The 16,570-nt window shown below is 43.5% G+C and overlaps 1 protein-coding gene across 1 annotated transcript in view; it reads right to left on the bottom strand.

Annotated features, from left to right (window-relative positions):
* Nucleotides 1–16,570, bottom strand: part of LOC147689500 (vomeronasal type-2 receptor 26-like) — a 542,936-nt gene that overhangs the window by 311,359 nt on the left and 215,007 nt on the right. The gene's annotated exons all lie outside the window — the stretch shown is intronic.

Raw genomic sequence — 16,570 nt, 5'->3', positions numbered from 1 at the left:
CCGAGAGCTAAACGCAGGACCCTGGTCAGAATGTAGCATGCCAATTGCGTATGTGCCGATAAAGACTCGCAAATCTTTTATAACATTTCTGGCGTCAGCCGAGCGCTGGGGCCACATCCAAATGAATCTCGTCTTAATATTTCTGAGATCGCATTTGTCCAGTCGGACGCCTGCATGTTGATAGTCTATGCTATCTAATAGAGGAGTCTGGGCTGGTCTTACTGTGCTAGAGTCTGATATCTGGTCCGGTTCATGACTGCGATCTCTATTGCAGTCCTGACACTCCATTGCAAAGTTATAAACTTGCACGCTCATTCCCGGCCAACAGTATCGTGATTGTAATTCTATTAGAGATTTCAGGATATCTTGTTGCCTCAGACCCAATCCCATGTGTGCTTCTTCAATCAAGAAGACTCTCCGGTTCGTGTTTGGAATTACTCTATCCCCCACTCCAGGAATTTGAGCAAACGGAACGGAGTTCGCATCAATTATGTATGTATTTCCTTCCATTGAGGCTTTTACTGCTAGTAGTGTTTCTCCATCTATTTGTTTTTCAGAGCGCTTTTTTGTGGCTAAGGAAGCCGGTTGACCAGCTGCCGCCGTGGCTCTGTCAGCCAATGAATTCCCTGCAACGTGAACGCCATCACGTTGAGACTCTGCGTATGTATCACATGAGTCTTTCGTAGTTCTTTCTGCAAAATAACTACTTGTTCCATAGTATTTTATATGTTATTGTGCCACCTGTCTCATCTTTGTAACCGTTTTCTATCTAGGTCTGCATGGAATTATTGTAAAATTCGACGCAGTAATGTGAATCGCACACTATTAGTGTGGGGAATTCGCGATCAGCATTTTCAAGCGCCATCTTCAAAGTTAGTAGTTCAGCTCGCTGAGCTGTACATTTTCTGATTGATTCTGTTTTAGTGACCATTGGTATGAATTTACCTAAGCACCAGCGACCTTTAACAATCGCGCACGCAGTATTGTAAATTTGTTTTTCCACAACGTAGTGTTGTGCAAATCTGTCCGTGTAGATTACACAGGTGTACTGTTCGAGAGGCAGAATTGTGATTGACAGAGGACATTCTTTTGGTATTCTAGATATTCTAGTTTTTTCATTTTCGGATCCAATGCGTCTTTCACGTCAGTTGTATCAAGAGAATTAACCCATTGTATCCATTTTGGATCTAGAGCTTTAGCATTTAGAATGCCTGGTCTTGTTACTGCCTCAAGGGCTGATACTGCTGTTAAAACTGATATTCTCTTCCCTTGGGCTAGGGCTCTTTCTTTTGCTACAGCAGTTTGAACCTCAGTTAGAATTTTTCAGTAGAAATGAATTTCATTTCAGCTTGTGTGTACAAGTGTGATTTGTAAGCTATTGGTACAGTTTCTCCCTCATTAGAGGTCAGGTATGTTAATCCGCATCTTCCTGGGATGACTCGTATTACAAGGTTGCTTTCGTTTGCGCGTGTTTGTAGTTTTGCTTTAGATAACATGTCTGTCTGTAATGATCTTAAAATTTCTGTGTGTTTCTGAGTCCAATTAATTGGTTTAAAATCAGGTTTTATTAGTTCGTAGAGAGGTTTAACCCTCTCTGCATAATTTAGAATGTATGTTCTTCTGAAATTCAGGAAACCTAGAATTGATTGTACGTTTTTCAGCGCTTTTAGAGCTTGGAGTACTGCACACTTCTCGAAAAAGTTGTCTGCTAGGCTTTTGCCTTCACTTGATAATTCATATCCTAAAAATAGGACAGTTAGATGGGCAATTCATGATTTTTTAAAGTTAAATTTGTACCCTTCAGATGCGAACCCAAGTATGATGGTGTTCACTCTTTTCAAGTGAGTCTCCAGGTCATCGTCTATAAGATAGATGTCATGGACATAAGATAATGCCTCATCATCATATATTTGTAGTAACTCTGTTACCCTGGCTGAAAATAATCCTGGGCTGTTCTTGAACCCCTGTGGGAGACGACAAAATTGTTTTTGTGTCCCCATGCTGGAGAAAGCGGTCAATTATCTGCTTTCAGGTGCTATGTTTTGACAGAAGAAACCATTTGAAATATCTAATTTCGTTTTATATTTCTTGCGCACAATGTTATTCATAAGTGCTGCACTGTGTGAGTTTTATACTGCAAAGGTTTTACAGCAGGAGTTTAGGTGTCTGTAGACCAAAACTAGACGATATGAATCGTCTGGCTTGGAGACTGGAAACAAAGGATTGTTCATTTGTGAGGTGCATGTTTCAATCACCCCCTGATGTTCAAGTTGATCTAAGATTTCTCTGACTTGTTTTTTAGCTTCTTGCTTAACAGCATACTGCCTTTGTGCAGTAGGTTGATTTTTTAACTGGATTTTATGGTGAGGAGAATCCTCATCCCACCCTACATGATTTTTATATAATGCAGGGGCTTGGGCCACTGCCCATTTTCTTGCAAATGTGTATTTTTTATGAATTGAAATGTGATTTGAGAAGGTAGGCATAATCATTTCTTCGCCATGTGGGCACTCCCTGACAAACTCTGGTGGCCAGTCTTTCTCTGCTAGAAGGATATCATAGCCTTTAGATAGATTTTCCCAAAAGAGACCTCTTATTTTCCTAGTTTTGTCCCCCTCTACACGTGATGTTATTTCATATAGTTTATGGGGCATGCTGACTCTGGTGTCTGCAGTTTCCACTTGAATATATTCATTCGTGTCCACTGTCCCCGGAAGATTCATCAGGATCTTGCGAGCTAAGGTCACTTCTGCTGCGCTGTCTAGTATTGTCTGGGCCCACTCTCCGTTTTTCAGTTGTGTCCTCAGACTTCTCGGCCTGTTTTATTTTAATACTGGCTACCTTCTTTCTGGGAAATTTTAATTTTTTACTTTGATGAGCAGGTTCCTTGTCTTTGGACTTGACGTGCTCTTCTTTATGTTCTGACCGTCCTCTTCTTTCCGATGTCTGTGAGGAAAACTAAAAAGATCGAGAGGGACGTGTATCAATATCTTGATATCTGTCAGGTTTTCTCAAATTGTCCCTATTTCTAAGGTTGCATCTTTTTTCAGAGGGCTCCCGTTGTGAAGACTTGCCCCCCCCCGTTCTGGAGATCTATCTCTTCGTTGGGGAGACCTTCCTCTGGTCTGAAACTGTTTTTCTCTGGGATAGGTTTGTTTATTACCCTCCCACTTCTTTTTTGGAGTAATTAAATTATTTTTAATGAAAGTTTTTACAGGATTTTAAATTAGTTGTGGTTTTACTGGTTTATCACCCAAACTATCTCTACCTAATTCTTCACAGGATTTTTCAATTATTCTGGCAAGTTCAAAAGGTTGTTCTGCTATGTATGTTTCTTTCAATTTTTGGCGGATTGCCACAAATGCTGCTTCTCCTTTTATGTTGGCTGGTAATATATCCGAGACCTGCTGAAAGTCTTTCAGTAATTTCATACCTAGAGTTAAAGCAGGTTTTGGACCGTATTCATTTTGAATCTGTCTTAGTACATCTGGTATAACCGCCATAGACGGAACACCATGTGTTTTTGTGTAGATAGAAGCAAAGACTGTGCCCCAAGTGACACAGTCCTTCACATGTGGTGTGATCCCCATTGGGAGACAGATAGACAGAATTCTGTGTTTTTCGTGAGGAGTTATATCAGGAAATACTGCCTCTATTTGAGTGATTTTTTTGAGCTAACCAGAATGGAATTTGTTCCCGTTTTGCAGGTATTTTACCAATACATGATTGTATATTCTGTGGTGTAATTTTATTTGTGTTCCCCTGTTGAGGGGTGTTTTGTGGAATTTTAATTGCAGGTTGGACTGTTGCAGTCCGCATGACATATTGGACCAATTGTCTATGTATTTTAATTAGTTGTTTTAGCTGAACTAAAAGTTCTCCGCTTGACATTTTTTCAATGTCGGGGTGTGTTGTATAGCTGGCTAGAACCGGCCATGTGGCTCCTGGTCTACCTAGTGGACCGAGCCTGGTAATGTGATTTTGATGTTTTAGGACGCCATTAAACCAGAGCAGGTGCTCTTGGTATGTTAGTGGAATTTTAACTTCCTTGAAAGGAGAGTATTCCTCTGGAGATTCCTCTATTTTGTAGTAGTGGAACTCACGTGTCACAGCATGCGCTGCTGGAAAATGTATCCAGGAATAGAATACCTCTGTCTGCCGATATTCATGGGCCTCTATCACAAATATGAATGTACCACCTCTTGATGACACTCCATTTTCTATAAGTTTTATAGTTATAGTTTTTCTTATTTTGACCGGGATGATTATAGCATTCGGGTCGTCATTTTGGATAATTGTGTCATCCGCTAAGAGTCGAGCTGCCAAAGCATCTCTTTCTTCGTCACTTTCCGGCATTCTACTGACTGAAAGTTTGCAGAGCGAGTTTCAAGGAAACAAAGATTAGGTGCACAATATTTTGGAACACTGTATCCTTCAATGTTGACTAAACCAAAAACTAATACATAGGAATCTCTTCCTACTAAGTTCTGGCAGATATTAACCTTTTACCCACTCCAGACGTCTATTGAAGTTTTTACAGGAAAAGAAGTCTGTGTGAAAAGCACGACTGAGTTACTCTAGTATCTTGCGTTAGATTATCGCCTTACCAAACGTTGGGTGCCATGTAGTGTAGTTCCTATATTCCCAATAGGCGTTGTGCATTGGAATAACATAAACGATAGTTTAGACGTAGGACTGAGGTCGACTAGGTCTCTGCTGAATGGTTATGTAAGAGCAGAGAGGCGCACACAGTGAAGTCAATAGTATAAGGGAGTCCAAAATGAAATGTAGATCTTCAGTTCTTATTTGTAAAAGTTTTCTTTATTTTCATGTACAGCGGCACAGCCAATGCGTTTCATTCCCATTCGTGCCTTGGGAATTTCATCAGGGCTGCAAAAATACATTGACATGTATAAGTATTTATCAAATGTTAAAAAGACATTTACCCAAAAGGGGCATCAGTCCAAGCCAAATTGCATCAACGTGCGCACCCATAGATCCAGATACATTAACCAAGTTATGCAATTACCGACGGTCAATTTCAAATTTAAATTTAAAAATACCCCGTGAAAGCATATACCCCCTCACCGGTACTATGCTTTCACAAGGCCAGTCCAAGCCAAGATGCTTGATCCTGATTAAAAACACCACACCATGCCTATTGGAGAATTAGGCACCCGAGATGTGCGAGTATTCGGGCCATACGAACCCTTAGAAAAAAGAAAAAGGAAGAAGAGTGGTGATTCAGATGTCCTTATTCCCAGTATGAAAAAAATAATAAATAAAGATCGAAGGGAAAGAATGTGATCCAACTGCCCTGTGCTCAAGCTTGAGATCCAAGATATGTAAAAGTGAGAACCGAGGAAAGAGGGGGGGGTCCCTGGTGAAGAGGTACAAAATGCATAGGTCAAGTGACCCTGAAATGCAAGAGGAGATGGTTGAGAGAAGATAGACGCTCACCATGTATTAGTCAGTCTAGTCTGTGCGGTTTCTCTCGAGGTCGTACTTCTTCGAGAACAATTTGAAGGACAGTCACAGTAGGTCACAATGTGTACCTATAATGAAAATATTATACGAAAGTGCGTAAAGACAATGTTGATTACAGATTTGGTTTCTCTCATGGGAACATTGGGTTCCAGTTTGTATAATTTAAGGTAGTTGCAAAACAGGATAATATGAGGAATTGTAGGAGTCTAGAGTACTGAACTGTCTTTTAGGCCACAAAGAGACTTTTTTGGATATTATTGATGGAAGATAATCAACAGGGCGATTAAAATGATCCCTTTTGGAAGAATATATCAAAAATGGGGGTATATAATACCTGCAGAATGCTTTATGTTAAGTTCCAAGTGGAATGAAGATCCAAGTTCCCACGAGATATCAGGTCACTGTCACGTTGACAAACCAATAAAAATAGAGATTCCGGACCCCTGTACGTAAGAAGGTAAGCGGATATGTAAGCATTAGTCCTGTATACATATATATTAAAAACTAGATCCTTGTAGTCATAGTCCTACATATATAGAGAAATAGTTATCACATTTAAATAGGTGTCATGGACCAATATATGTCTTTTGGTCCCATTTGATGTCCCCATTCGAAGTAGCCAGTTGTAAGCCCCCTTCTGTTAACTATATAGAGTAGCCGAGTCACAGTATAGTTTATTGAGAGGTCTTTAAATAATTACGCTCCTTTGTTGGGCAGCATATAATTCCCTGAGGTCGGCATACAAAAAATAGCAATATCATGTTGTTATACATCAACAAGCCCTGTCTAAGGAGCAAAAAAGTAATAAAATCGACATTTATAAAGAGAATAGTATCAAAGATTGACTGCTAATGACTGCCACATACAAGTAATATGCTTGTAAAACCTCTCCCGGTCCTACCCCCATATGCTGTTTCCCCCAGTAGCTGCCATTACACCTAATATAGAAAGGTGTACCTCGGGGGGACTCCGGAGGGGAAGGGGAGTCTGAGCGCCCAGAGAAGTCTCCGGCTTCAATATGGTCTGCAGAAGCGTAGTGACGCCACGGTGCCTGCAAGTAATCAAAGATGTCAGGTTCTACAGCCTTATCTGAACCAGCCCTTGGACGCCCGTTTAATTAAGTCCAGCAATGCCCGGTGGTCTCGCTTACCTTAGGTATGGCCCCCGTTCTCCGCTGCTCCTCCTCCTGGGATATTGGAAGCACCAGAGAATCGTCGCGCGCCGTGTTTTAAAGCGAAGTACGTCGTCACTGAGCAAAGGTCCCATGACGCCGGAATCAGCCCATGTCATGGATGGTGGAATATCTATTCCGATATGGCGGCCATCTTAGAGTGGAGCCGGCGTCTTTCCTATTTTTCCACATGTAAATTACCTATTTTCTCCTTTGAAGTTTTTTCTATTCCTTGCTCAATAACATGTGATTGCGTATACATATTATAATATTTTTGCATAGTATCTTCATAACCCTGTACAATATTGTTTTATGGTGCATTACCCATTTCTCCTGCAACATTGCAGTGTCCATGTAACAACTTGTACAACATTTTGCAACTTTTTCTAGGATACACTTGACAGCCTACTCCCCACTGTACTCTTCATGAGGGCTATTTCAACACTTTGATACCTTGCATGTCATGATACTCCACCATATCTATCTAATTTGGGAACCACAATCCTTCATGTCTGCTCGATCTACTAAACCTACTAATTGTAAACCACGGACTATTTCGATTAATTTGGCCATTGTGCTCTATTACTAACCTATATCATAATCAAAATCGCCTCGCCGGCACTATATTATATCTAAAATCGCCTCGCCGGCACCACTTTGAAATGGCCGCCGAATCAGAACAGACATTCCATCATCCACAACAGGGGCTGATTCCTGGGTCATGTTACCATTGTTCAGTGACGACGCGCCGCGCTTTAAAACATGGCAATCGAAAATCATATGCGCCATTCTACTTGTATTAGCCTTTTAAATGATTGGCTTTCGGTCAGGTATCACATTATAATCAAAATTGCCTTGCCGGCACTACATTACAATTAAATTCGCCTCGCCGGCTCCACTCCAAGATGGCCGCCATATCGGAATAGATATTCCACCACCCATGACATGGGCTGATTCCGGCGTCATGGGACCTTTGCTCAGTGACGACGTACTTCGCTTTAAAACACGGCGCGCGACGATTCTCTGGTGCTTCCAATATCCCAGGAGGAGGAGCAGCGGAGAACGGGGGCCATACCTAAGGTAAGCGAGACCACCGGGCATTGCTGGACTTAATTAAACGGGCGTCCGAGGGCTGGTTCAGATAAGGCTGTAGAACCTGACATCTTTGATTACTTGCAGGCACCGTGGCGTCACTATGCTTCTGTAGACCCTATTGAAGCCGGAGACTTCTCTGGGCGCTCAGACTCCCCTTCCCCTCCGGAGTCCCCCCGAGGTACACCTTTCTATATTAGGTGTAATGGCAGCTACTGGGGGAAACAGCATATGGGGGTAGGACCGGGAGAGGTTTTACAAGCATATTACTTGTATGTGGCAGTCATTAGCAGTCAATCTTTGATACTATTCTCTTTATAAATGTCGATTTTATTACTTTTTTGCTCCTTAGACAGGGCTTGTTGATGTATAACATCGTGACACTATTACTTTCTTTTTAGATGTCGGTTCTATTGCCTTATGTTCCTTAGACAGGGCTTGTGGATGTATAACAACATGATATTGCTATTTTTTGTATGCCGACCTCAGGGAATTATATGCTGCCCAACAAAGGAGCGTAATTATTTAAAGACCTCTCAATAAACTATACTGTGACTCGGCTACTCTATATAGTTAACAGAAGGGGGCTTACAACTGGCTACTTCGAATGGGGACATCAAATGGGACCAAAAGACATATATTGGTCCATTACACCTATTTAAATGTGATAACTATTTCTCTATATATGTAGGACTATGACTACAAGGATCTAGTTTTTAATATATATGTATACAGGACTAATGCTTACATATCCGCTTACCTTCTTACGTACAGGGGTCCGGAATCTCTATTTTTATTGGTTTGTCAACGTGACAGTGACCTGATATCTCGTGGGAACTTGGATCTTCATTCCACTTGGAACTTAACATAAAGCATTCTGCAGGTATTATATACCCCCATTTTTGATATATTCTTACAAAAGGGATAATTTTAATCGCCCTGTTGATTATCTTCCATCAATAATATCCACAAAAGTCTCTTTGTGGCCTAAAAGACAGTTCAGTACTCTAGACTCCTACAATTCCTCATATTATCCTGTTTTGCAACTACCTTAAATTATACAAACTGGAACCCAATGTTCCCATGAGAGAAACCAAATCTGTAATCAACATTGTCTTTACGCACTTTCGTATAATATTTTCATTATAGGTACACATTGTGACCTACTGTGACTGTCCTTCAAATTGTTCTCGAAGAAGTACGACCTCGAGAGAAACCGCACAGACTAGACTGACTAATACATGGTGAGCGTCTATCTTCTCTCAACCATCTCCTCTTGCATTTCAGGGTCACTTGACCTATGCATTTTGTACCTCTTCACCAGGGACCCCCCCCTCTTTCCTCGGTTCTCACTTTTACATATCTTGGATCTCAAGCTTGAGCACAGGGCAGTTGGATCACATTCTTTCCCTTTGATCTTTATTTATTATTTTTTCATACTGGGAATAAGGACATCTGAATCACCACTCTTCTTCCTTTTTCTTTTTTCTAAGGGTTCGTATGGCCCGAATACTCGCACATCTCGGGTGCCTAATTCTCCAATAGGCATGGTGTGGTGTTTTTAATCAGGATCAAGCATCTTGGCTTGGACTGGCCTTGTGAAAGCATAGTACCGGTGAGGGGGTATATGCTTTCACGGGGTATTTTTAAATTTAAATTTGAAATTGACCGTCAGTAATTGCATAACTTGGTTAATGTATCTGGATCTATGGGTGCGCACGTTGATGCAATTTGGCTTGGACTGATGCCCCTTTTGGGTAAATGTCTTTTTAACATTTGATAAATACTTATACATGTCAATGTATTTTTGCAGCCCTGATGAAATTCCCAAGGCACGAATGGGAATGAAACGCATTGGCTGTGCCCCTATACATGAAAATAAAGAAAACTTTTACAAATAAGAACTGAAGATCTACATTTCATTTTGGACTCCCTTATACTATTGACTTCACTGTGTGCGCCTCTCTGCTCTTACATAACCATTGGTCTGATATACATCCTTGGCAGCGGATGGTGAGAGTAGCCGCACCGCCTAATAATTTTGAAACACGAAGTGGATGTGCGAAACCTTTGTCAGCTGCTGGTTGCTTCTGTTTATTGTTTAGGTCTCTACTGAATATGTTAGACTTAACTATGAATGCCAGCTAGCTCAGAGGTCACTAGAAACGTTCTCGAATGAACAGGAAGGAGTTAACTTTCCTGAATAGACAAGAAGGGATTAGCATCTGACAACCGCATAAACATGACAACTTTGCTCCCTCCAGAATAAGGAGTATATCTCCAGAGTCGTGTGAAAACAATAGATAGCTATTTCACTCAGTCAATCATGCATGCTTAGTTTCACCAGGGTGCAGAGAAATAGAGAGACAGGCATTTTCAATAAAAGTTGTTATTTATTGAGCGGTCTTCTTTCTCATGCAAGATAAGTGAATTTCCACAATTGCAATACTTATCATAAAGTAAAGTGCGTACAGTAAAAGAAGTATTATGAAATAATGCTGTAAAAGCATTTATATGGTTTCTGAGCCATATTATATTTAAAACGGATAAAATATATACAATACATACAATGGTAAAAGTTGACTAAACGTACTCAACTGGTGCTTCTAAAATACGCCTACCCCGGTGTACCTAACCTAAGCCTAGTACTTGGGAAGGAGTAAGTGAGTTTAAGTTAAGTTAGTTTTGCCAAGAATCTGAATCAAGAATTCTCTAAGGATCTAATCAGCTCAGTACCTTGGTTTTAGAATGAAGGAGGTGTTGTATCTCTTTCTCAGGACTTGATCTCCCAGCGACCCGCAAGGGTGACTGGAAACACTGGAGCTGGATTTCTCGGCAAGGGAAAAGACAGCGTCTTTCTCAGTGCGTCAATGGGAGGGTCGGCTTCCTTCAGCACTCGCATCAGCTGGGCTTTGGGTAAGTAGATAGCCGCTCTGCTCCAAACCACCGTGTGTTTGCTTAAGGCAAATGCTGGTATATTTATACCTGGAAGGTGCTGTGTTTGATGTAAGGTTGGACATAAGACGTCACTAAGAACTGTCACTAAGAACTGGCAGTTCTTTCAGGACTCTCAGGAGTTCTAGGACAAATCAAAACAGAAGCACGGGGAATTCCCGGGCTGCTGGAGGCTTGGTTTGTTTAAAGAACACGTTGTACTTTCTAGGAGTATTAGGGAAGTAGCCTTGCCGTATTTGGACTGCATTGGCTATGACTAAATATGGATATGATCCTTATGCCTTTATAAGGATATGATTTGTTATAACCACATCAGGGCATAAATCGGGAATATTTAATTAGGGTCGTAGATACGTTCACAACAGTACCTCACTTGTGTCTTTATGTACATTTCTTCCTCTTTCTTCACCACTCTTGCTTCTTTCTGCACTTCTTTGCCTCTTTCTGTACTTCACTTGCATCTTTCTTGAATTTTCTTACGTTGTTCTGCACTTTTCTTGCCTCTTTCTGTACCTCTCTTGCTTTTTATGCACCCCTCTTGCCTCTTTATGCACCTCTTATGCCTATTTCTGTATCTCTCTTACCTCTTTCTGCACCACTCTTGCTTCTTTATGCACCTCTCTTGCTTTTTTCTGCATAGCTCTTGCCTTTTTTTGAGCATTTCTTGCCTCTTTCTGTACTTCACTTGCCTCTTTCTGGACTTGTATTGCCTCATTCTACACACCTCTAACCTCTTTCTGCTCCTCTCGTGCTACTTTCCAAACTTCTCTTGCTACTTTCTGCACTTCTCTTGCGTCTTATGCACCCCCTTGCCCCTTTCTGCATCTCTTCTGCCTGTTTCTATACCCCTCTTGCCTCTTTCTGCATCCATCTTGTTTCTATCTGTAATTCTCTTGACTCTTTCTGCACTTTTCATGCCTCTTACTGCACATTTTCTACTCTTTCTGCACCTCTGCTGTTTCTTCTGCACGACTCTTGCATCTTTCTACACCCTTCTTGCCTCTTTCTGCACTTCTCTTTTCTCTTTCTATACATAACTTATTTTTCCTGTACTTCTCTTGCCTCTTTCTGTACTTTTCTTCTCGATTTGCACTTCTCTTACTTCTTTCTGCACTTCTCTTGCTTCTTTCTGCACCTCTCTTGCCTCTTTCTGCACTTCGCACATCACTTGTTTTTTCCTATACCTCTCTTGCCTCTTTCTACACATCTCTTGCCTCTTTCTGTACTTCTCTGGCCTCTTTCTGCACTTTTCTTCATATTTTGCACTTCTCTTAATTTCTGCACTTCTCTTGCTTCTTTCTGCACTTGTCTTGACTCTTTCTACACTTGTGTTGCTTCTTACTGTACATCACTTGCCTTTTTCTGCACCTCACTCTCTTTCTGCTACTCTCCTGTCTCTTTCCACAGTATTATTGCTTCACTCTACAACTCTTGCCTCTATCTGCATTACTCTTGCATCTTTCTGCACCTATGTTGCCTCTTTCTGCTCTTCTCTTGACTCTTTCTGCACCTCTCTTCCTTCTTTCTGCACCTCTATTCCTTATTCTGTGCTTCTCTTGTCTCTTTCTGCACTTCTCTTGCTTCTTTCTGCACTTCCCTTGCCTCTTTCTCTACCTCACTTGTTGTAGCGCTACTGTCCTCTTGGGGTCGAAGCAGAGTAGCAACGCGTAGAACCCGCCACGGCACTACAACTCCCAGAATGACCTGGGTTCTGGCAAACCGGAAGTCGTGTGCGGGAACAGCGTTATAAGCACCTCCCCGGCACTGCCCGGTGCTTGTCAATCCTTTCATGAATCCTGAGAGAGTGAGCCTGTGTACTTTGTTAGAGCAGCAGCACCGGACGCTTGCCTTCCCGCTCGGAGGACGCCGAGCCCAGCAGCAGCGGACGCTTGCCTTCCCGCTCGGAGGACGCCGAGCCCAGCAGCAGCGGACGCTTGCCTTCCCGCTCGGAGGACGCCGAGCCCAGCAGCAGCAGACGCTTGCCTTCCCGCTGGGAGGACGCCGAGCCCAGCAGCAGCGGATGCTTGCCTTCCCGCTCGGAGGACGCCGAGCCCAGCAGCAGCGGACGCTTGCCTTCCCGCTCGGAGGACTTCGAGACTTGCCGTACCGAACACTTAGAGGTAGGCACATTGTAGTCAGCACGCCGTGCTAGATAAACTGTTTGCTATCTCCGCAATAGCATTCCTGTGGAGTCCCTGCCCTTTTCTTTGAACTTCGTTCCCAGCCTACAGTGACTGTAACTAAAAGGCTTGAGAGACGTATTGGAAATTCTTTTGTTAATCAAAGGTAGTGAATGGACTAATGAGGCTCTAGCCTGTCGTCCTACTACTACACAGACCAGAATCCGTTTGGGCACGTACCACGTGATATCCTGTAAGTATTGGTCTTCCCTTAGCATATACAGCGAAGGGCATGTTCAATGCAGGCTAACGGTCTGTCCTTTTGTGTTTCCCCAGTTGTGTTGTGACCTGAAGACCTCCTTACCTTTTGACCAGACCAAGAGGGGTATCTTCATAACAACGTCCTCCTTCGTTGTTCCCTCCCTTTTTCCTGGAGTGCCGTCTGTCCCTTGCGTGTGCTTCATGCTGGGAGAGTGGGCATTATTGGGAACTGGGAGACTTTTCCTCGCGCTGTGGTCCCCGCTGGCTAGTACCTGAAGGTTAGTGGCTTGAGTATTCTCTTCTTGGGGTATCTGGTCGCTGCTAACCGCGACAGATTGACAAGCCAAAGTAGACAGGGCGAGCCTGGGCCATGGACACGGGTGAGGCATTAGCCTCGCTGGTCGAGAGCCTTAACGCACTTCAGCATGAAGTGCATGTTTCTCATGTAGAGAATCAAGAAATGAAGAAGGAAATGAATACCATCCGTAGAGAAGTTGCTGGCATGGTGCGCAAAAGTCAGGGAGCAGGGTCGTATATCAGGGAAGCTACACTCCCTCCACCCGGACACACAGTATCACAACCCCCTCCCCCGGTGGCATCAGGGGGTGGGTTCTTTGCCCCCACTGCCATACCTCAGTCCTCCACCGACCACACCCCCACGGTGCACGTTATACAGAACACGGGCATCCCTCTTGCCCCACCTGAACGCTTTCATGGGGATCCCAAGAAATTTGAGACCTTTTTGAATCAATGTAGGCTCCACTTTTTGTGCAAACCTGCAGTGTTTCAGGACGATGCAGCCAAAACCGCATTTATGATGTCATATATGAGCGGGAATGCAGCTAGCTGGACAATACCTTTAATGGAAAAGAACAATCCGGTATTACATCAATTCAATGACTTTTGTTCCGCCCTACGGAGGTTGTTTGACCGCAAGACACATATGTTGTCCTTAGATAAGGAACTCATTACGTTGCGCCAGGGGTCACAGGACCTATTATCCTATATCACAGCTTTCAACAGGCTAGTGGTCGAAACAGACTGGCCACAAGAAAAACGTACCTCCTTGTTTTATCAAGGTCTCCGAAGTGAACTAAAAGACGTTTTGTCTCAAGTGGTCCAGATGCCAGCCAACTGCAAAGAACTAATAGATCTTACCGTGCAACTAGACCATCGCTTACTGGAAAGACGCGGAGATCGGAATAGGAGTGAGGCGAAAGGATGGTATCCCAAACCAAAGGCGCCGCCAGACAAAGGCACCAAAAGTCCAGACGGGGCAGAACCGATGCAGATCGGTGGGATTAGAGGTCCCCTGACAACGTAAGAACGTGACCGCAGACGAAAAATGAAACTCTGTCTTTATTGTGGCAAGGGGGGGCACTTTATAAGAGAATGCCGAGCAAGGGCCCAGCAACCAGAAAGAAACCTCGTGCCACGAAAACCTGCTATAATGGGGACCAAAGAGACGTAGAAAACTGAAAAGTCTGACCCAGACGGAGATCGCTGGGTTGGATGTGAGACATACATCGATCTCCTCACTTCTCGCCAATACGATGATGCCCGCAGTGGCCCACATAAACATGCCGGTGACCTTGTTTATAGCTGAGGACAATGTTACCCACGTGGAAGCCCTGTTGGATTCAGGAGCCACAGGAAACTACATGGATAGCGACTATGCTGCCTCCCTTGGAATCGCATGGGAGAAGAAGGATGAGCCCGAAAACGTAAAAGCTGTCGATGGCTCTTCTTTGACATCGGGGCCTGTAACAACACATACGTTGCCTCTTCGCATGCAGCACGATGAACACCTGGAGTACATCCAATTCGATTTGATTGCGGCTCCGCAATTCCGCCTCATCCTAGGCATGCCCTGGCTAACGCTACATGACCCTGATGTGAGCTGGTCAGCTCGAACGGTGTTGCTGAACTCGACCTACTGTAAGGAACATTGTTGTATCCTTTCCCCGGTGGCATCAGGAGACGAGGAGATCCCTTGTGCGCATCACTTAGCCATGTCATGTGCTGATGTACCTAAGAGGGGCGCCACCACTTTACCCGAGGAGTATGAAGGATATCGTTCGCTCTTTGACAAAAAGAAGGCTACCCGGTTACCACCGCATCGTGTATACGACTGTTGCATAGAGCTTCTACCTGGGGCGGCGATACCATGCAGTCGTGTCTATGCTCTAGTGGAGAAAGAAAACCTGTACTTGTGGAACTATATTGATGAAAACCTGGCTTCCGGATTTATCCATCATTCCACTTCTACTGCCTCTTCACCTTTATTTTTTATTCCGAAGAAAGACTGTGACGAGTTGAGACCCTGCATCGATTACAGAGCCTTGAATAATATCACTGTCAAGAATCGATACCCCCTCCCGTTAATATCTGTTTTGATGGATCAAATCAAGGGAGCCCGCTATTTCACCAAGTTGGACCTTCGTGGGGCCTACCATTTAGTCCGGGTAAAACAGGGCGACGAGTGGAAGACGGCATTCCGCACCAAGTTTGGTCTCTTTGAATATAGGGTAATGCCCTTCGGACTATGCAACGCCCCTGCCGCCTTCCAGTATTTCATGGATGAGGTTCTACGGGGGTTGCTAGATACCATATGCATGGTATATATCGATGACATACTCGTCTATTCAAGTACCCTTCAAGAACACGTAAAACACGTCACGGAAGTACTAGGACGCCTACAACAACATGAATTATACGCTAAGCTTGAAAAGTGCCTATTCCATGTCACAGAGGTTTCCTTTCTAGGTTACGTGATCAATGCCAGCGGCTTTCAAATGGAAAATGGAAAGGTGGAGGCCATCAAGAACTGGGCAACGCCTCAGAGCGTTAAATCAGTGCAGAGCTTTTTAGGTTTTGCGAATTATTACAGGAGGTTCATAAAAGACTTCTCCAGGATCATCCATCCCATCTCCTGTATGCTACGGAAAAACGTTCCGTTCAAGTGGGGTGAGGAAGCAGACCTGTCCTTCCGCACCCTCAAGGAGAGATTTACTCAAGCTCCCATTTTGCGCCATCCTGATGCTCAACTTCCGTTTATCCTGGAAACAGACGCATCACAATTCGCTTTGGAAGGGGTTCTATCGCAAAGACATCCAACAACAGGACAAATACATCCAGTCGCATACTACTCCAAGAAACTGAGCCCGAGTGAGATCAATTATTCCATCACGGACAAAGAATTACTCGCCATCAAAAGAGGTTGCGAGGAATGGAGGTATTACTTGTTGGGAGCCCGGCATACTATTGAAATATACACTGATCACAGGAACTTGTTGTTCTTGAAAACTGCTAAAGCCCTAACGCCGAGACAACTAAGATGGACTCTCTTTTTCTCGGACTATGATTTTGTAATCAAGTATCGCCCTGGCCCTCAAAACGGAAAGGCTGATGCCCTTTCCTGGAATCAGGACACCACAGAACAAGAATCCGCTGTCCACAGTGAACCGCCTTCTATCTTGTCTGA

The sequence above is a fragment of the Lissotriton vulgaris genome, chromosome 10 (assembly GCF_964263255.1).
Source record: "Lissotriton vulgaris chromosome 10, aLisVul1.2, whole genome shotgun sequence".
Lineage (NCBI taxonomy): Eukaryota > Metazoa > Chordata > Amphibia > Caudata > Salamandridae > Lissotriton > Lissotriton vulgaris.
Note: the sequence above shows the minus strand (reverse complement) of the source record. Positions and strands in the feature narration are given on the sequence as shown.